This window comes from Salmo salar, chromosome 25 (assembly GCF_965601325.2).
Source record: "Salmo salar chromosome 25, fSalSal1, whole genome shotgun sequence".
Classification (NCBI taxonomy): domain Eukaryota; kingdom Metazoa; phylum Chordata; class Actinopteri; order Salmoniformes; family Salmonidae; genus Salmo; species Salmo salar.
Window position 1 is genome coordinate 42,007,876 of NC_138315.1, and position 21,108 is coordinate 42,028,983.

Genomic DNA, 21,108 nt, shown 5'->3' on the forward strand with positions numbered 1-21,108 from the left:
TCAAAAAAATAAAGGGAACACTTAAACAACACATCCTAGATCTGAATGAAAGAAATAATCCTTATTAAATACTTTTTTCTTTACATAGTTGAATGTGCTGACAACAAAATCACACAAAAATAATCAATGGAAATCTAATTTATCAACCCATGGAGGTCTGGATTTGGAGTCACACTCAAAATTAAAGTGGAAAACCACACTACAGGCTGATCCAACTTTGATGAAATGTCCTTAAAACAAGTCAAAATGAGGCTCAGTAGTGTGTGTGGCCTCCACGTGCCTGTATGACCTCCCTACAACGCCTGGGCATGCTCCTGATGAGGGTGGCGGATGGTCTCCTGAGGGATCTCCTCCCAGACCTGGACTAAAGCATCCGCCAACTCCTGGACAGTCTGTGGTGCAACATGGTGTTGGTGGATGGAGCGAGACATGATGTCCCAGATGTGCTCAATTGGATTCAGGTCTGGGGAACGGGCGGGCCAGTCCAATGCCTTCCCTCTTGCAGGAACTGCTGACACACTCCAGCCACATGAGGTCTAGCATTGTCTTGCATTAGGAGGAATCCAGGGCCAACCGCACCAGCATATGGTCTCACAAGGGGTCTGAGGATCTCATCTCGGTACCTAATGGCAGTCAGGCTACCTCTGGCGAGCACATGGAGGGCTGTGCGGCCCCCCAAAGAAATGCCACCCCACACCATGACTGACCCACCCGCCAAACCGGTCATGCTGGAGGATGTTGCAGGCAGCAGAACGTTCTCCCGCGGCCGTCTCCAGATTCTGTCACGTCTGTCATGTGCTCTGTGTGAACCTGCTTTCATCTGTGAAGAGCACAGGGGCGCCAGTGGCGAATTTGCCAATCTTGGTGTTCTCTGGCCAAATGCCAAACGTCCTGCACGGCGTTGGGCTGTAAGCACAACCCCCACCTGTGGACGTCGGGGCCCTCATACCACCCTCATGGACTCTGTTTCTGACCGTTTGAGCAGACACATGCACATTTGTGGCCTGCTGGAGGTCATTTTGCAGGGCTCTGGCAGTGCTCCTCCTGCTCCTCCTTGCACAAAGGCGGAGGTAGCGGTCCTGCTGCTGGGTTGTTGCCCTCCTACGGCCTCCTCCACGTCTCCTGATGTACTGGCCTGTCTCCTGGTAACGCCTCCATGCTCTGGACACTTACGCTGACAGACACAGCAAACCTTCTTGCCACAGCTCGCATTGATGTGCCATCCTGGATGAGCTGCACTACCTGAGCCACTTGTGTGGGTTGTAGACTCCGTGTCATGCTACCACCAGAGTGAAAGCACCGCCAGCATTCAAAAGTGACCAAAACATCAGCCAGGAAGCATAGGAACTGAGAAGTGGTCTGTGGTTCCCACCTGCAGAACCACTCCTTTATTGGGGGTGTCTTGCTTATTGCCTATAATTTCCACCTGTTGTCTATTCCATTTGCACAACAGCATTTGAAATGTATTGTCAATCAGTGTTGCTTCCTAAGTGGACAGTTTGATTTGACAGAAGTGTCATTGACTTGGAGTTACATTGTGTTGTTTAAGTGTTCCCTTTATTTTTTTGAGCAGTGTATTAAAAAGTCATTGGTGATTTTTTTCTACAGTGTTGCATGATGGGAATCTAGTGGTTCACTGATATAATCTAGTAAACAAAATAAACTACTTTTTCACCACTCTGTCTGCAAGTGCATTCCTAAACGGCATTTAACGCCGGTCGAAGTGGCGTGATATTAGCAGAACACAAAGTAGTTACCGTCAGCCGAAAATGTTGGCACTGGAAAGACTTGCCCTCCACCGATGTGTATAACTCATACTTACCTGGCAAGGGAGATACCGTGATCAAGAAGGCGGTTCACCCAGGGCGAGGCTCAGCCATTGCACTCCGGCTGTGCTGACCCCTGCGAATTTCCCAAATGTGGAAATCTCGATTGCATAATTTATGGTAGTGGGGGACTGCGTTCGCGCTCTCCCCTGATGTCTTGTTTAATGATACAACTGTGGCTTGCCGACAGGTGTGAGGATGATGTGTGAAGATCTTTGAAATCAATTGTCAAAGAGACTTTATGTTACGCTTAATCAAAAGGTGCAAACATCTGTTTGTAGCGAAACATGGTTGGCATTTTGTGGAAACATCATGTTGCGAAATGCAGCATGCTATTTATGACACGCTGGTACTTCAATCAAGAGATGGTTGGGAAGCCGCTCTGGACCCCTACCCGTCATGATGTGTCATACGCGCCCCATGCGCTAACAATATAAAATTGTCCTTACATGCGCTCCTCCTTAGCACAGAGCAATGTAATAGGTTTTCTACATTCAGAACTTTCGTGTATTGATTCTGGCTAGTAGGATAGCTGCATGGGAAAGTGTTGCTAATGATGTATTTGTCCGAATTCATTGGATTTGTCCGTTTTTTCCCCCACAAGGCTGTGTGGAAAATATGCCCTTGCTTTGAAATGTTAGCAAGGTTAGTTTGATTTTGTGCTAAAAAGTGATGGCTACAGTATATGTAATTACTTGCAGTTTTTGAGTGAGCCAAAGTTCAAGCTGCTTATCTAATTGGTGAAAACGCAATGTCTGTTTATCACACTCACTTTGACTTCATATGCTGTACCATGAGTTAGTCTAACGGCTTACGGCCATACCAGCCTGAATACGCCCGATCTCGTCTGATCTCGGAAGCTAAGCAGGGTCGGGCCTGGTTAGTACTTGGATGGGAGACCGCCTGGGAATACCAGGTGCTGTAAGCTTTTTCTCCACTAGGGTGTGCTCTTGCGTCATTTCATCAGCAACACTGCCTTGTAGTGACCTTTTGATGCTGAATTGACTACATTTCTTTCTTTTTACATTTTAGTCATTTTTAGCAGACGCTCTTATCCATACATTTCATACATTCCCCCCCCCCCCCGTACTAAATGCAGCTTCTGTGGGTTAGCCTCCCCTGCCCTTTTAATACGATCAAAGTTCTTTGTGTTGTCAGGGAGCAACTGCCTTTATTTATAAGACAAATAAGAATATTGTTACTGAATGCAGCTTGTGTGTGCTTTGTGCTCCCTCGCCCTGTTCAAATGATCAAAGGAAATAATGCTGCTGAGTGGAACTGGACCGGTGTCTGATGGCCCTGTGCTTTCCATGGTGGAATTAGAACCGTTTTTTTAACGGAGTAAATCAAAAGCACAAAAGAATGTGAGATGTTATTGATAATAAATCAATTGGTTTCATGCATTTGTCTCTCTCCCTGTGTGTGTGTGTGTGTGTGTGTGTTTGTGTGTGTGTGTGTGTGGGTGTGTGTGTGTCTGAACGTGATTGTATTTCGTCATATCGCATACATTTCTGATATCAGACAGGTTAAGATATACTGCTCCAAAAAATAAAGGGAACACTTAAACAACACATCCTAGATCTGAATGAAAGAAATAATCTTATTAAATACTTTTTTCTTTACATAGTTGAATGTGCTGACAACAAAATCACACAAAAATAATCAATGGAAATCTAATTTATCAACCCATGGAGGTCTGGATTTGGAGTCACACTCAAAATTAAAGTGGAAAACCACACTACAGGCTGATCCAACTTTGATGAAATGTCCTTAAAACAAGTCAAAATGAGGCTCAGTAGTGTGTGTGGCCTCCACGTGCCTGTATGACCTCCCTACAACGCCTGGGCATGCTCCTGATGAGGTGGCGGATGGTCTCCTGAGGGATCTCCTCCCAGACCTGGACTAAAGCATCCGCCAACTCCTGGACAGTCTGTGGTGCAACATGGTGTTGGTGGATGGAGCGAGACATGATGTCCCAGATGTGCTCAATTGGATTCAGGTCTGGGGAACGGGCGGGCCAGTCCATAGCATCAATGCCTTCCTCTTGCAGGAACTGCTGACACACTCCAGCCACATGAGGTCTAGCATTGTCTTGCATTAGGAGGAATCCAGGGCCAACCGCACCAGCATATGGTCTCACAAGGGGTCTGAGGATCTCATCTCGGTACCTAATGGCAGTCAGGCTACCTCTGGCGAGCACATGGAGGGCTGTGCGGCCCCCCAAAGAAATGCCACCCCACACCATGACTGACCCACCGCCAAACCGGTCATGCTGGAGGATGTTGCAGGCAGCAGAACGTTCTCCGCGGCGTCTCCAGATTCTGTCACGTCTGTCATGTGCTCTGTGTGAACCTGCTTTCATCTGTGAAGAGCACAGGGCGCCAGTGGCGAATTTGCCAATCTTGGTGTTCTCTGGCAAATGCCAAACGTCCTGCACGGCGTTGGGCTGTAAGCACAACCCCCACCTGTGGACGTCGGGCCCTCATACCACCCTCATGGAGTCTGTTTCTGACCGTTTGAGCAGACACATGCACATTTGTGGCCTGCTGGAGGTCATTTTGCAGGGCTCTGGCAGTGCTCCTCCTGCTCCTCCTTGCACAAAGGCGGAGGTAGCGGTCCTGCTGCTGGGTTGTTGCCCTCCTACGGCCTCCTCCACGTCTCCTGATGTACTGGCCTGTCTCCTGGTAACGCCTCCATGCTCTGGACACTACGCTGACAGACACAGCAAACCTTCTTGCCACAGCTCGCATTGATGTGCCATCCTGGATGAGCTGCACTACCTGAGCCACTTGTGTGGGTTGTAGACTCCGTGTCATGCTACCACCAGAGTGAAAGCACCGCCAGCATTCAAAAGTGACCAAAACATCAGCCAGGAAGCATAGGAACTGAGAAGTGGTCTGTGGTTCCCACCTGCAGAACCACTCCTTTATTGGGGGTGTCTTGCTTATTGCCTATAATTTCCACCTGTTGTCTATTCCATTTGCACAACAGCATTTGAAATGTATTGTCAATCAGTGTTGCTTCCTAAGTGGACAGTTTGATTTGACAGAAGTGTCATTGACTTGGAGTTACATTGTGTTGTTTAAGTGTTCCCTTTATTTTTTTGAGCAGTGTATTAAAAAGTCATTGGTGATTTTTTTCTACAGTGTTGCATGATGGGAATCTAGTGGTTCACTGATATAATCTAGTAAACAAAATAAACTACTTTTTCACCACTCTGTCTGCAAGTGCATTCCTAAACGGCATTTAACGCCGGTCGAAGTGGCGTGATATTAGCAGAACACAAAGTAGTTACCGTCAGCCGAAAATGTTGGCACTGGAAAGACTTGCCCTCCACCGATGTGTATAACTCATACTTACCTGGCAAGGGAGATACCGTGATCAAGAAGGCGGTTCACCCAGGGCGAGGCTCAGCCATTGCACTCCGGCTGTGCTGACCCCTGCGAATTTCCCAAATGTGGAAATCTCGATTGCATAATTTATGGTAGTGGGGGACTGCGTTCGCGCTCTCCCCTGATGTCTTGTTTAATGATACAACTGTGGCTTGCCGACAGGTGTGAGGATGATGTGTGAAGATCTTTGAAATCAATTGTCAAAGAGACTTTATGTTACGCTTAATCAAAAGGTGCAAACATCTGTTTGTAGCGAAACATGGTTGGCATTTTGTGGAAACATCATGTTGCGAAATGCAGCATGGTATTTATGACACGCTGGTACTTCAATCAAGACATGGTTGGGAAGCCGCTCTGGACCCCTACCCGTCATGATGTGTCATACGCGCCCCATGCGCTAACAATATGAAATTGTCCTTACATGCGCTCCTCCTTAGCACAGAGCAATGTAATAGGTTTTCTACATTCAGAACTTTCGTGTATTGATTCTGGCTAGTAGGATAGCTGCATGGGAAAGTGTTGCTAATGATGTATTTGTCCGAATTCATTGGATTTGTCCGTTTTTTTCCCCACAAGGCTGTGTGGAAAATATGCCCTTGCTTTGAAATGTTAGCAAGGTTAGTTTGATTTTGTGCTAAAAAGTGATGGCTACAGTATATGTAATTACTTGCAGTTTTTGAGTGAGCCAAAGTTCAAGCTGCTTATCTAATTGGTGAAAACGCAATGTCTGTTTATCACACTCACTTTGACTTCATATGCTGTACCATGAGTTAATCTAACGGCTTACGGCCATACCAGCCTGAATACGCCCGATCTCGTCTGATCTCGGAAGCTAAGCAGGGTCGGGCCTGGTTAGTACTTGGATGGGAGACCGCCTGGGAATACCAGGTGCTGTAAGCTTTTTCTCCACTAGGGTGTGCTCTTGCGTCATTTCATCAGCAACACTGCCTTGTAGTGACCTTTTGATGCTGAATTGACTACATTTCTTTCTTTTTACATTTTAGTCATTTTTAGCAGACGCTCTTATCCATACATTTCATACATTCCCCCCCCCCCCCGTACTAAATGCAGCTTCTGTGGGTTAGCCTCCCCTGCCCTTTTAATACGATCAAAGTTCTTTGTGTTGTCAGGGAGCAACTGCCTTTATTTATAAGACAAATAAGAATATTGTTACTGAATGCAGCTTGTGTGTGCTTTGTGCTCCCTCGCCCTGTTCAAATGATCAAAGGAAATAATGCTGCTGAGTGGAACTGGACTGGTGTCTGATGGCCCTGTGCTTTCCATGGTGGAATTAGAACCGTTTTTTTAACGGAGTAAATCAAAAGCACAAAAGAATGTGAGATGTTATTGATAATAAATCAATTGGTTTCATGCATTTGTCTCTCTCCCTGTGTGTGTGTGGTGTGTGTGTGTGTGTTTGTGTGTGTGTGTGTGGTGGGTGTGTGTGTGTCTGAACGTGATTGTATTTCGTCATATCGCATACATTTCTGATATCAGACAGGTTAAGATATACTGCTCAAAAAAATAAAGGGAACACTTAAACAACACATCCTAGATCTGAATGAAAGAAATAATCTTATTAAATACTTTTTTCTTTACATAGTTGAATGTGCTGACAACAAAATCACACAAAAATAATCAATGGAAATCTAATTTATCAACCCATGGAGGTCTGGATTTGGAGTCACACTCAAAATTAAAGTGGAAAACCACACTACAGGCTGATCCAACTTTGATGAAATGTCCTTAAAACAAGTCAAAATGAGGCTCAGTAGTGTGTGTGGCCTCCACGTGCCTGTATGACCTCCCTACAACGCCTGGGCATGCTCCTGATGAGGTGGCGGATGGTCTCCTGAGGGATCTCCTCCCAGACCTGGACTAAAGCATCCGCCAACTCCTGGACAGTCTGTGGTGCAACATGGTGTTGGTGGATGGAGCGAGACATGATGTCCCAGATGTGCTCAATTGGATTCAGGTCTGGGGAACGGGCGGGCCAGTCCATAGCATCAATGCCTTCCTCTTGCAGGAACTGCTGACACACTCCAGCCACATGAGGTCTAGCATTGTCTTGCATTAGGAGGAATCCAGGGCCAACCGCACCAGCATATGGTCTCACAAGGGGTCTGAGGATCTCATCTCGGTACCTAATGGCAGTCAGGCTACCTCTGGCGAGCACATGGAGGGCTGTGCGGCCCCCCAAAGAAATGCCACCCCACACCATGACTGACCCACCGCCAAACCGGTCATGCTGGAGGATGTTGCAGGCAGCAGAACGTTCTCCGCGGCGTCTCCAGATTCTGTCACGTCTGTCATGTGCTCTGTGTGAACCTGCTTTCATCTGTGAAGAGCACAGGGCGCCAGTGGCGAATTTGCCAATCTTGGTGTTCTCTGGCAAATGCCAAACGTCCTGCACGGCGTTGGGCTGTAAGCACAACCCCCACCTGTGGACGTCGGGCCCTCATACCACCCTCATGGAGTCTGTTTCTGACCGTTTGAGCAGACACATGCACATTTGTGGCCTGCTGGAGGTCATTTTGCAGGGCTCTGGCAGTGCTCCTCCTGCTCCTCCTTGCACAAAGGCGGAGGTAGCGGTCCTGCTGCTGGGTTGTTGCCCTCCTACGGCCTCCTCCACGTCTCCTGATGTACTGGCCTGTCTCCTGGTAACGCCTCCATGCTCTGGACACTACGCTGACAGACACAGCAAACCTTCTTGCCACAGCTCGCATTGATGTGCCATCCTGGATGAGCTGCACTACCTGAGCCACTTGTGTGGGTTGTAGACTCCGTGTCATGCTACCACCAGAGTGAAAGCACCGCCAGCATTCAAAAGTGACCAAAACATCAGCCAGGAAGCATAGGAACTGAGAAGTGGTCTGTGGTTCCCACCTGCAGAACCACTCCTTTATTGGGGGTGTCTTGCTTATTGCCTATAATTTCCACCTGTTGTCTATTCCATTTGCACAACAGCATTTGAAATGTATTGTCAATCAGTGTTGCTTCCTAAGTGGACAGTTTGATTTCACAGAAGTGTCATTGACTTGGAGTTACATTGTGTTGTTTAAGTGTTCCCTTTATTTTTTTGAGCAGTGTATTAAAAAGTCATTGGTGATTTTTTTCTACAGTGTTGCATGATGGGAATCTAGTGGTTCACTGATATAATCTAGTAAACAAAATAAACTACTTTTTCACCACTCTGTCTGCATGTGCATTCCTAAACGGCATTTAACGCCGGTCGAAGTGGCGTGATATTAGCAGAACACAAAGTAGTTACCGTCAGCCGAAAATGTTGGCACTGGAAAGACTTGCCCTCCACCGATGTGTATAACTCATACTTACCTGGCAAGGGAGATACCGTGATCAAGAAGGCGGTTCACCCAGGGCGAGGCTCAGCCATTGCACTCCGGCTGTGCTGACCCCTGCGAATTTCCCAAATGTGGAAATCTCGATTGCATAATTTATGGTAGTGGGGGACTGCGTTCGCGCTCTCCCCTGATGTCTTGTTTAATGATACAACTGTGGCTTGCCGACAGGTGTGAGGATGATGTGTGAAGATCTTTGAAATCAATTGTCAAAGAGACTTTATGTTACGCTTAATCAAAAGGTGCAAACATCTGTTTGTAGCGAAACATGGTTGGCATTTTGTGGAAACATCATGTTGCGAAATGCAGCATGGTATTTATGACACGCTGGTACTTCAATCAAGACATGGTTGGGAAGCCGCTCTGGACCCCTACCCGTCATGATGTGTCATACGCGCCCCATGCGCTAACAATATGAAATTGTCCTTACATGCGCTCCTCCTTAGCACAGAGCAATGTAATAGGTTTTCTACATTCAGAACTTTCGTGTATTGATTCTGGCTAGTAGGATAGCTGCATGGGAAAGTGTTGCTAATGATGTATTTGTCCGAATTCATTGGATTTGTCCGTTTTTTTCCCCACAAGGCTGTGTGGAAAATATGCCCTTGCTTTGAAATGTTAGCAAGGTTAGTTTGATTTTGTGCTAAAAAGTGATGGCTACAGTATATGTAATTACTTGCAGTTTTTGAGTGAGCCAAAGTTCAAGCTGCTTATCTAATTGGTGAAAACGCAATGTCTGTTTATCACACTCACTTTGACTTCATATGCTGTACCATGAGTTAGTCTAACGGCTTACGGCCATACCAGCCTGGGGGCGCTAATCCTTGATTGGAGAAGTGACGACAGGTGCGAGTAATTGAGCTGTGAGTGTTTGCTTGAGAGTGTTTGCTCGAGAGCTATTTTCGTTTCTTTTTTTGGTTTTTGCAATATAATTTATTGTTTTTTTATTTGGATAGTTTTTAGTTTTGTTTAGTTTTCCCCCCCTGCAGTTTTGCTGCCTGGGGGAGGTTTTTTCGCTTTCATTTTTGATTTACAATGACGGACAACATGGCAACGACAAACGGAACGGACAAAGACAACGAAAATGCGCAACGGAAGGAAAACGAAAATAAAGAAGGAATGAAATATGGCAAAGAATACACGGTGGCAATTGAGTTGGTGGGAGAAGAAAAGATGACGACGATGGAATTACTGCGAGCAATTAAGGAGATGTGTGGAGAGGTGGTGGGATGCCGAATGAAAGGCGAGAAGAAGTATGAAATTACGATGAAAAACGGAAAAGGTAAAGAACGGCTAATGGACGGTTTAAGGATAAAGGACACCAGGATTATGGCGAGAGATGTGAATGTAAATGAATTGGTGGTGTCTTTTATGAATCTCCCGGTATACATCGAAGACAAAGTTATACTGGACAAGCTGAGTAGCTGGGGAGTAACGGCCGTCTCGGAGATAAGGAGGAGAGTTTGGCCTGGAACGGAGGTGGTTGACGGAACACGGTTTTGTAAAGTTAAATTTACGGAAAAAGTAAAATCATTGCCATATTCCACAAAAATTGAGACGCTGGAAGGAGCTGAATACTTCAGGGTGATCCATGACAAGCAGGTCAGAGTTTGTCGATTGTGCATACAACCTGGGCACATAGTTAAAGATTGCCCTGAATTCAAGTGTTTCAAGTGCGGCAATCAAGGCCATTATGCGAGAGAGTGTGTCGGAGAGAAGGAAAGGAATGTTTGTGGAAGATGCAGAAAGAGATTGGCGGAGTGCAACTGTGGAGAAGTTATGACTGAAGAGGGGAGTCAAGTACTATTCGAGGAAGCAGTTGTATCATCGCAAGAAGGAGAAGAAGATGGAGGAGAGGACGTGGTGGAAGGTGGAGAGACGGAGGAAGGAAGAAGGGAGAAGAAAGAAGACCAGAAGATTAACGAAATTGGGAGCAGTATGGATTCGGAAATAAGAAGGTGGAGTTTTCAGGAGGAGAGGGGAAGTGGATTGGGGGGAAGCACGGGGGACTCACGGGTTTTGGGGGAAAGCACAGCACAAACAAGTACCTCGGGGGGTGAAGAAATGGAGAGGGTCTTAAGTTTAATGACAATAACAGAGACGGGTATGAACACGGGGAGCACAACGACTACTACACGTGAGACGGAGATGAACATTCCAGAAACGGCGGAGAACACGGGGAGCACAACGAACATTCCAGAATCGGCGATGAACACGGGGAGCACAACGAGCATTCCAGAATCGGCGATGAACACGGGGAGCACAACGGATGAGGGTGTAAAGAAGAAAAGTTGGCTGGATGAAATGGACTTGGAGGAGATATCGGACTCGGATGATGGGGAAAAATTTGAAAGAATGAGAGGAGGATACAGGAAGAGGAAAGCAGCGGAGGGGGGGGAGAGAAAGGGTGGAAGAGGAAAGAAACTGGATAAAAGGTAGAGGATAATGAAATTATATTTTATAATTTTATTATTTATTAGTATGGTAACAATAATGTCGATAAATGCGAATGGGTTGAGAACAATAGGAAAATTTAATAGAATAGTACACATAAAGAATTCTGATATTTTATGTATTCAAGAGACGCACTGGGATAATATGTGTGTTTTAGAAATTCAGAAAATATGGAGGGATTTTATTTATGTAAACAATGGTAGGGGGAATTCATGTGGGGTTGCAATTTTAATAAGGAAGGATGTAGTAGAAAATGTGAAGAAGATATATAATGATAATAATGGGAGGATTTTAATTTTAGATTTTGAATATATGAGTAGGGTTTTTAGGATTATAAATATTTATGCGCCGAATAATGAAATAGAGAGAAGGAATTTATTTTTAGAATTAGCGAAATGGTGCAAGGGAAACTGTATTTTAGTTGGGGATTTTAATGTAAAAATGGATAGACTAGATATGACAAGGGGAGCTATTTTTAGAAGTGACGTATCTAGGGGGGTTTTAAGGAAGATGATGGTTGAAAACAATTTAATTGATATATGGAGGGAGGAGAATCCGAATAAGAGAGAATTTTCTAGAAGGCAGGTGGTTTTAGGGGAATTGAAACAGACACGGATAGATTTGGTTTTAGTAAATGAAGGGTTAAGGAATTTTATGAAGGATATTAAATATATTTTTACAACTTTTAGTGATCATGCTGGGTTAACATTTTCGGTGGGGTTAGATAAGGAAAGGAAAGGGGGGGGAATATGGTGTATGAATGCAGGGTATCTAGGTGATGAGGAATACGGGAAACAACTTAAATCTTTGATAGAACATGAAATGGAGGATAAGCAAAAAGGGAATGATAAGTGCAAGTGGTGGGAAAATGTTAAAGAAAAAATAAAAGTTTTTAGTATTAGATATGCAAGGAAGCAGAGGAGTAGGATGACAAGAGCAGAAAATTATTTAAGAACAAAATTGAATGAAGAAATGAAGAAATGTGATAGTGATCCTGATTATACTATTGAAAAGTTTTTAGATTTAAAAGCAAAATTGAGCAAATGTGAAATAGAGAAGTGTAAGGGTGCAATTATAAGAAGTAGGGCAAAATATGTTTTAGAAGGGGAGAAATGTACCTCGTTTTTTCTTGGTTTAGAAAAAACTAAACAGACGAAATCATATATTAGTGAGATTGAAAATGTAAAGGGTGAAGTGGTAAATGATTATGTTGAAATATTAGAAACTGTACAGAATTTTTATAAGGATTTATTTAAGAAAGGGGAGGTGGATGAGGGGTGTGTAAAAGAGATTTTAAGTAGTGTGGATGTGCAAATTGGTGTTGAAGATAAGCAAATGTGTGATAGGAAGATAACAATGGATGAAGTGAAAGATGCAATTAAGGGTTTACAAATAAATAAAAGTCCTGGAGTAGATGGACTAATTGCAGAGTTTTATAAAATGTATGAAAGTATTTTAGCACCTATTTTATTAGAAGTATATCAATATATGGAAGACAATGATACTGTTTCAGATTCCATGGTGACAGGGCTGATATCGATTTTATATAAAAATAAGGGGAGCAAACTGAAACTAGAAAATTATAGGCCAATTAGTTTATTAAACTCAGATTATAAGATTTTAGCTAAGATACTGGCAAATAGGATGAAGATGGTTTTAAATGATATTATAGCACCTACACAAAATTATAGTGTGCCTGGAAGAGATATAGCAGATACCATAACTACACTTAGAGATGTGATAAATAAAATGAATAGTGACAAGATGGGGGGGATTGTTTTAAGTATAGATTTTAATAAAGCTTTTGACAGGGTGGAACATGATTTTATGTTTAGGGTACTGGAAAAGTATGGGTTTGGAAATGGTATAATAAGATGGATAAAATTATTATATAGAAAGGCTAAAAGTAGGGTTAAATGTAATGGGGTTTTAACAGATTCTTTTATTCTTGAGAGGTCAGTGAGACAGGGGTGCCCTTTATCAGCTTTATTGTTTGTTTTATCGGTAGAACCCTTAGCGGCATACCTTAAAAAAGATCATTTTATAAATTGTGTAGAGACTCCGCAAGGAGGTTTTAGTTTAATTCATCAATATGCAGACGATACCACAATTACAGTCAGGGATGAGGGAAGTGTTAAAAGGGTGATGGAGTGTTTTAAAGTATATGAGAAAGCCTCAGGAGCTAAAGTGAATATGGAGAAGTCAGTAATAATGTATGTTGGGAAGAATAATGAGGGGACTTTTCCTTTTAAGGTGGTAAATGATTATTTTAAGGTGTTAGGTGTGTTTTTAGGGGTGAAGGAACAAGAAGCTAGGGATCTGACATGGAGTGGGGTTATAAATAAAGTTAGGAAGGTAGTAAATATGTGGAGGGGGAGGGCTTTGAAATTAAAAGGGAAAGTAATTGTTGTAAATTCCTTGCTGATGTCAATTTTTATTCATGTCATGAACGTTTTAGATGTACCAGAATGGGTTTTATCTGAAATGAATACGATTTTAGTTGATTTTTTATGGGATGGGAAAGGAGCGAAAATTTCTTTTAAAACATTGATTGCAGGATATGAGGAGGGGGGTTTGAAGTTGGTGGATTTAAATGTAAGGAAAAAAGCAATTAGAGTTAAAATGGTACGGAAATATTTATATGGTGAACTAGATTATGGATGGAAAAGATTTTTTAAGGAGTATTTGCAGGAGGTTGGGAGGATGGGGGACAATGGTTTATTGATGTGCATGAAAAAAGAAATGTTAAGTAATATACCATTGTTTTATAGAGAAGTGTTTGAAGCTTGGGGGGAGTTTTTACCAAATATTTATTATGAGTGTACCATTTTAGACAATATTTTAAATCAGCCAATTTTCTTAAATCCCAAGATACAATATAATAATAAGATGTTGTTTTGTAAATATTTTATGAGGGCTGGGATGAGACAGATTGGGGATATTTTATACGAGGTCATTCCAGGGTTTCTTACTGTACAAGCGATTTATGATAATGTTTGTGAAGTAGAAGATGAAATAAGTAAAACTACAATAGAAAATATGTATAAGAGAATTTTAGGGTGTATTCCTGAAGAATGGGTGCTTTTAATAAATACAGAGGTGGTTGAGAGAGCTAAGGGTTTACCGGTTTTATATTATGAAAGTAATGGGGAGAAACATGTTTTATCAGGTTTGAAAGTTAAAAAGATTTATGAAAAATGTATTTTAAGAGAGATAAAAGCTCCTGCTTCAGAAAAAGTGTGGTCTAGGGTATTTGTAAATATAGATGTAAAATCAATATGGAAGAATGTCAATGTCAAATATAATACTATAGAATGTGAAGATAATGATTTTAAATTGAAACATAATAGGATTTTTACGAACGTGGTTTTACATCAAATAAATAGAGACATTAAAAGAGAATGTGATATTTGTGGTACGGAGGTGGAAAATTTTATGCACTTTTTTATTGAATGTAGTAGATTACAAGGGTTTCATGAGTTTATAAAGGGGCTTTTAGAACAACATTGGGGAGAAGATATTGTAAATGGGGTTGAGTGGAGGAGGTTGTTTCTATTTGGTATAAATGGAAAAAGCAAAGTTTTTAATATTAATTTGATGAATTTTGTTCTTAGCCATGCTAGATACGCTGTAAGACAAAGAAGGAATTTAGGACATTATGAAGGGAAAATTGTGAGTGTGGAGGTTTTATTTAAAAGTATTTTAGAGAAAGATATTGAACTAATATATAAATATGGAGGATATAATTTTGAAAAACTGTTTGTGTGGGGGAGCACTTTTATCGAAATTGATCAAAATGGAAAACTTGCTTTTAATTATTAATTGGTTTTATTTTCTTTTCTTTTTTTGATTTTGTAAAAGGATGAATTGTTCATCCTTTTTTATTATTATTGTTTGAATATTGTAAATATTATGTGTTTTTTCATAATAAAAGATAAAAAAAAAAAAAAATACGCCCGATCTCGTCTGATCTCGGAAGCTAAGCAGGGTCGGGCCTGGTTAGTACTTGGATGGGAGACCGCCTGGGAATACCAGGTGCTGTAAGCTTTTTCTCCACTAGGGTGTGCTCTTGCGTCATTTCATCAGCAACACTGCCTTGTAGTGACCTTTTGATGCTGAATTGACTACATTTCTTTCTTTTTACATTTTAGTCATTTTTAGCAGACGCTCTTATCCATACATTTCATACATTCCCCCCCCCCCCGTACTAAATGCAGCTTCTGTGGGTTAGCCTCCCCTGCCCTTTTAATACGATCAAAGTTCTTTGTGTTGTCAGGGAGCAACTGCCTTTATTTATAAGACAAATAAGAATATTGTTACTGAATGCAGCTTGTGTGTGCTTTGTGCTCCCTCGCCCTGTTCAAATGATCAAAGGAAATAATGCTGCTGAGTGGAACTGGACCGGTGTCTGATGGCCCTGTGCTTTCCATGGTGGAATTAGAACCGTTTTTTTAACGGAGTAAATCAAAAGCACAAAAGAATGTGAGATGTTATTGATAATAAATCAATTGGTTTCATGCATTTGTCTCTCTCCCTGTGTGTGTGTGTGTGTGTGTGTGTGTGTTGTGTGTGTGTGTGTGTGTGGGTGTGTGTGTGTCTGAACGTGATTGTATTTCGTCATATCGCATACATTTCTGATATCAGACAGGTTAAGATATACTGCTCAAAAAAATAAAGGGAACACTTAAACAACACATCCTAGATCTGAATGAAAGAAATAATCTTATTAAATACTTTTTTCTTTACATAGTTGAATGTGCTGACAACAAAATCACACAAAAATAATCAATGGAAATCTAATTTATCAACCCATGGAGGTCTGGATTTGGAGTCACACTCAAAATTAAAGTGGAAAACCACACTACAGGCTGATCCAACTTTGATGAAATGTCCTTAAAACAAGTCAAAATGAGGCTCAGTAGTGTGTGTGGCCTCCACGTGCCTGTATGACCTCCCTACAACGCCTGGGCATGCTCCTGATGAGGTGGCGGATGGTCTCCTGAGGGATCTCCTCCCAGACCTGGACTAAAGCATCCGCCAACTCCTGGACAGTCTGTGGTGCAACATGGTGTTGGTGGATGGAGCGAGACATGATGTCCCAGATGTGCTCAATTGGATTCAGGTCTGGGGAACGGGCGGGCCAGTCCATAGCATCAATGCCTTCCTCTTGCAGGAACTGCTGACACACTCCAGCCACATGAGGTCTAGCATTGTCTTGCATTAGGAGGAATCCAGGGCCAACCGCACCAGCATATGGTCTCACAAGGGGTCTGAGGATCTCATCTCGGTACCTAATGGCAGTCAGGCTACCTCTGGCGAGCACATGGAGGGCTGTGCGGCCCCCCAAAGAAATGCCACCCCACACCATGACTGACCCACCGCCAAACCGGTCATGCTGGAGGATGTTGCAGGCAGCAGAACGTTCTCCGCGGCGTCTCCAGATTCTGTCACGTCTGTCATGTGCTCTGTGTGAACCTGCTTTCATCTGTGAAGAGCACAGGGCGCCAGTGGCGAATTTGCCAATCTTGGTGTTCTCTGGCAAATGCCAAACGTCCTGCACGGCGTTGGGCTGTAAGCACAACCCCCACCTGTGGACGTCGGGCCCTCATACCACCCTCATGGAGTCTGTTTCTGACCGTTTGAGCAGACACATGCACATTTGTGGCCTGCTGGAGGTCATTTTGCAGGGCTCTGGCAGTGCTCCTCCTGCTCCTCCTTGCACAAAGGCGGAGGTAGCGGTCCTGCTGCTGGGTTGTTGCCCTCCTACGGCCTCCTCCACGTCTCCTGATGTACTGGCCTGTCTCCTGGTAACGCCTCCATGCTCTGGACACTACGCTGACAGACACAGCAAACCTTCTTGCCACAGCTCGCATTGATGTGCCATCCTGGATGAGCTGCACTACCTGAGCCACTTGTGTGGGTTGTAGACTCCGTGTCATGCTACCACCAGAGTGAAAGCACCGCCAGCATTCAAAAGTGACCAAAACATCAGCCAGGAAGCATAGGAACTGAGAAGTGGTCTGTGGTTCCCACCTGCAGAACCACTCCTTTATTGGGGGTGTCTTGCTTATTGCCTATAATTTCCACCTGTTGTCTATTCCATTTGCACAACAGCATTTGAAATGTATTGTCAATCAGTGTTGCTTCCTAAGTGGACAGTTTGATTTCACAGAAGTGTCATTGACTTGGAGTTACATTGTGTTGTTTAAGTGTTCCCTTTATTTTTTTGAGCAGTGTATTAAAAAGTCATTGGTGATTTTTTTCTACAGTGTTGCATGATGGGAATCTAGTGGTTCACTGATATAATCTAGTAAACAAAATAAACTACTTTTTCACCACTCTGTCTGCAAGTGCATTCCTAAACGGCATTTAACGCCGGTCGAAGTGGCGTGATATTAGCAGAACACAAAGTAGTTACCGTCAGCCGAAAATGTTGGCACTGGAAAGACTTGCCCTCCACCGATGTGTATAACTCATACTTACCTGGCAAGGGAGATACCGTGATCAAGAAGGCGGTTCACCCAGGGCGAGGCTCAGCCATTGCACTCCGGCTGTGCTGACCCCTGCGAATTTCCCAAATGTGGAAATCTCGATTGCATAATTTATGGTAGTGGGGGACTGCGTTCGCGCTCTCCCCTGATGTCTTGTTTAATGATACAACTGTGGCTTGCCGACAGGTGTGAGGATGATGTGTGAAGATCTTTGAAATCAATTGTCAAAGAGACTTTATGTTACGCTTAATCAAAAGGTGCAAACATCTGTTTGTAGCGAAACATGGTTGGCATTTTGTGGAAACATCATGTTGCGAAATGCAGCATGGTATTTATGACACGCTGGTACTTCAATCAAGACATGGTTGGGAAGCCGCTCTGGACCCCTACCCGTCATGATGTGTCATACGCGCCCCATGCGCTAACAATATGAAATTGTCCTTACATGCGCTCCTCCTTAGCACAGAGCAATGTAATAGGTTTTCTACATTCAGAACTTTCGTGTATTGATTCTGGCTAGTAGGATAGCTGCATGGGAAAGTGTTGCTAATGATGTATTTGTCCGAATTCATTGGATTTGTCCGTTTTTTTCCCCACAAGGCTGTGTGGAAAATATGCCCTTGCTTTGAAATGTTAGCAAGGTTAGTTTGATTTTGTGCTAAAAAGTGATGGCTACAGTATATGTAATTACTTGCAGTTTTTGAGTGAGCCAAAGTTCAAGCTGCTTATCTAATTGGTGAAAACGCAATGTCTGTTTATCACACTCACTTTGACTTCATATGCTGTACCATGAGTTAATCTAACGGCTTACGGCCATACCAGCCTGAATACGCCCGATCTCGTCTGATCTCGGAAGCTAAGCAGGGTCGGGCCTGGTTAGTACTTGGATGGGAGACCGCCTGGGAATACCAGGTGCTGTAAGCTTTTTCTCCACTAGGGTGTGCTCTTGCGTCATTTCATCAGCAACACTGCCTTGTAGTGACCTTTTGATGCTGAATTGACTACATTTCTTTCTTTTTACATTTTAGTCATTTTTAGCAGACGCTCTTATCCATACATTTCATACATTCCCCCCCCCCCCCCCCCCGTACTAAATGCAGCTTCTGTGGGTTAGCCTCCCCTGCCCTTTTAATACGATCAAAGTTCTTTGTGTTGTCAGGGAGCAACTGCCTTTATTTATAAGACAAATAAGAATATTGTTACTGAATGCAGCTTGTGTGTGCTTTGTGCTCCCTCGCCCTGTTCAAATGATCAAAGGAAATAATGCTGCTGAGTGGAACTGGACTGGTGTCTGATGGCCCTGTGCTTTCCATGGTGGAATTAGAACCGTTTTTTTAACGGAGTAAATCAAAAGCACAAAAGAATGTGAGATGTTATTGATAATAAATCAATTGGTTTCATGCATTTGTCTCTCTCCCTGTGTGTGTGTGTGTGTGTGTGTGTGTGTGTTTGTGTGTGTGTGTGTGTGGGTGTGTGTGTGTCTGAACGTGATTGTATTTCGTCATATCGCATACATTTCTGATATCAGACAGGTTAAGATATACTGCTCAAAAAAATAAAGGGAACACTTAAACAACACATCCTAGATCTGAATGAAAGAAATAATCTTATTAAATACTTTTTTCTTTACATAGTTGAATGTGCTGACAACAAAATCACACAAAAATAATCAATGGAAATCTAATTTATCAACCCATGGAGGTCTGGATTTGGAGTCACACTCAAAATTAAAGTGGAAAACCACACTACAGGCTGATCCAACTTTGATGAAATGTCCTTAAAACAAGTCAAAATGAGGCTCAGTAGTGTGTGTGGCCTCCACGTGCCTGTATGACCTCCCTACAACGCCTGGGCATGCTCCTGATGAGGTGGCGGATGGTCTCCTGAGGGATCTCCTCCCAGACCTGGACTAAAGCATCCGCCAACTCCTGGACAGTCTGTGGTGCAACATGGTGTTGGTGGATGGAGCGAGACATGATGTCCCAGATGTGCTCAATTGGATTCAGGTCTGGGGAACGGGCGGGCCAGTCCATAGCATCAATGCCTTCCTCTTGCAGGAACTGCTGACACACTCCAGCCACATGAGGTCTAGCATTGTCTTGCATTAGGAGGAATCCAGGGCCAACCGCACCAGCATATGGTCTCACAAGGGGTCTGAGGATCTCATCTCGGTACCTAATGGCAGTCAGGCTACCTCTGGCGAGCACATGGAGGGCTGTGCGGCCCCCCAAAGAAATGCCACCCCACACCATGACTGACCCACCGCCAAACCGGTCATGCTGGAGGATGTTGCAGGCAGCAGAACGTTCTCCGCGGCGTCTCCAGATTCTGTCACGTCTGTCATGTGCTCTGTGTGAACCTGCTTTCATCTGTGAAGAGCACAGGGCGCCAGTGGCGAATTTGCCAATCTTGGTGTTCTCTGGCAAATGCCAAACGTCCTGCACGGCGTTGGGCTGTAAGCACAACCCCCACCTGTGGACGTCGGGCCCTCATACCACCCTCATGGAGTCTGTTTCTGACCGTTTGAGCAGACACATGCACATTTGTGGCCTGCTGGAGGTCATTTTGCAGGGCTCTGGCAGTGCTCCTCCTGCTCCTCCTTGCACAAAGGCGGAGGTAGCGGTCCTGCTGCTGGGTTGTTGCCCTCCTACGGCCTCCTCCACGTCTCCTGATGTACTGGCCTGTCTCCTGGTAACGCCTCCATGCTCTGGACACTACGCTGACAGACACAGCAAACCTTCTTGCCACAGCTCGCATTGATGTGCCATCCTGGATGAGCTGCACTACCTGAGCCACTTGTGTGGGTTGTAGACTCCGTGTCATGCTACCACCAGAGTGAAAGCACCGCCAGCATTCAAAAGTGACCAAAACATCAGCCAGGAAGCATAGGAACTGAGAAGTGGTCTGTGGTTCCCACCTGCAGAACCACTCCTTTATTGGGGGTGTCTTGCTTATTGCCTATAATTTCCACCTGTTGTCTATTCCATTTGCACAACAGCATTTGAAATGTATTGTCAATCAGTGTTGCTTCCTAAGTGGACAGTTTGATTTCACAGAAGTGTCATTGACTTGGAGTTACATTGTGTTGTTTAAGTGTTCCCTTTATTTTTTTGAGCAGTGTATTAAAAAGTCATTGGTGATTTTTTTCTACAGTGTTGCATGATGGGAATCTAGTGGTTCACTGATATAATCTAGTAAACAAAATAAACTACTTTTTCACCACTCTGTCTGCAAGTGCATTCCTAAACGGCATTTAACGCCGGTCGAAGTGGCGTGATATTAGCAGAACACAAAGTAGTTACCGTCAGCCGAAAATGTTGGCACTGGAAAGACTTGCCCTCCACCGATGTGTATAACTCATACTTACCTGGCAAGGGAGATACCGTGATCAAGAAGGCGGTTCACCCAGGGCGAGGCTCAGCCATTGCACTCCGGCTGTGCTGACCCCTGCGAATTTCCCAAATGTGGAAATCTCGATTGCATAATTTATGGTAGTGGGGGACTGCGTTCGCGCTCTCCCCTGATGTCTTGTTTAATGATACAACTGTGGCTTGCCGACAGGTGTGAGGATGATGTGTGAAGATCT

At 43.8% G+C, this 21,108-nt stretch overlaps 8 non-coding genes across 8 annotated transcripts; all 8 read left to right on the forward strand.

Annotated features, from left to right (window-relative positions):
- The first annotated feature begins 1,814 nt into the window (after window positions 1-1,814).
- LOC145864116 (U1 spliceosomal RNA) lies at window positions 1,815-1,978 on the forward strand. The gene has a single exon (XR_014382695.1). It is a non-coding gene; the product is annotated as a U1 spliceosomal RNA (small nuclear RNA).
- Window positions 1,979-2,635: 657 nt separating this feature from the next.
- LOC145864156 (5S ribosomal RNA) lies at window positions 2,636-2,754 on the forward strand. The gene has a single exon (XR_014382743.1). It is a non-coding gene; the product is annotated as a 5S ribosomal RNA (ribosomal RNA).
- A 2,424-nt stretch (window positions 2,755-5,178) lies between these two features.
- LOC145864117 (U1 spliceosomal RNA) lies at window positions 5,179-5,342 on the forward strand. Its single transcript, XR_014382696.1, has one exon. It is a non-coding gene; the product is annotated as a U1 spliceosomal RNA (small nuclear RNA).
- Window positions 5,343-5,999: 657 nt separating this feature from the next.
- LOC145864159 (5S ribosomal RNA) lies at window positions 6,000-6,118 on the forward strand. The gene has a single exon (XR_014382744.1). It is a non-coding gene; the product is annotated as a 5S ribosomal RNA (ribosomal RNA).
- Window positions 6,119-8,546: 2,428 nt separating this feature from the next.
- On the forward strand, window positions 8,547-8,710 carry LOC145864118 (U1 spliceosomal RNA). The gene has a single exon (XR_014382697.1). It is a non-coding gene; the product is annotated as a U1 spliceosomal RNA (small nuclear RNA).
- An 8,796-nt stretch (window positions 8,711-17,506) lies between these two features.
- Window positions 17,507-17,670, forward strand: LOC123730676 (U1 spliceosomal RNA). Its single transcript, XR_006762111.1, has one exon. It is a non-coding gene; the product is annotated as a U1 spliceosomal RNA (small nuclear RNA).
- Window positions 17,671-18,327: 657 nt separating this feature from the next.
- LOC145864160 (5S ribosomal RNA) lies at window positions 18,328-18,446 on the forward strand. Its single transcript, XR_014382745.1, has one exon. It is a non-coding gene; the product is annotated as a 5S ribosomal RNA (ribosomal RNA).
- A 2,435-nt stretch (window positions 18,447-20,881) lies between these two features.
- On the forward strand, window positions 20,882-21,045 carry LOC123730677 (U1 spliceosomal RNA). Its single transcript, XR_006762112.1, has one exon. It is a non-coding gene; the product is annotated as a U1 spliceosomal RNA (small nuclear RNA).
- Window positions 21,046-21,108: the final 63 nt, after the last annotated feature.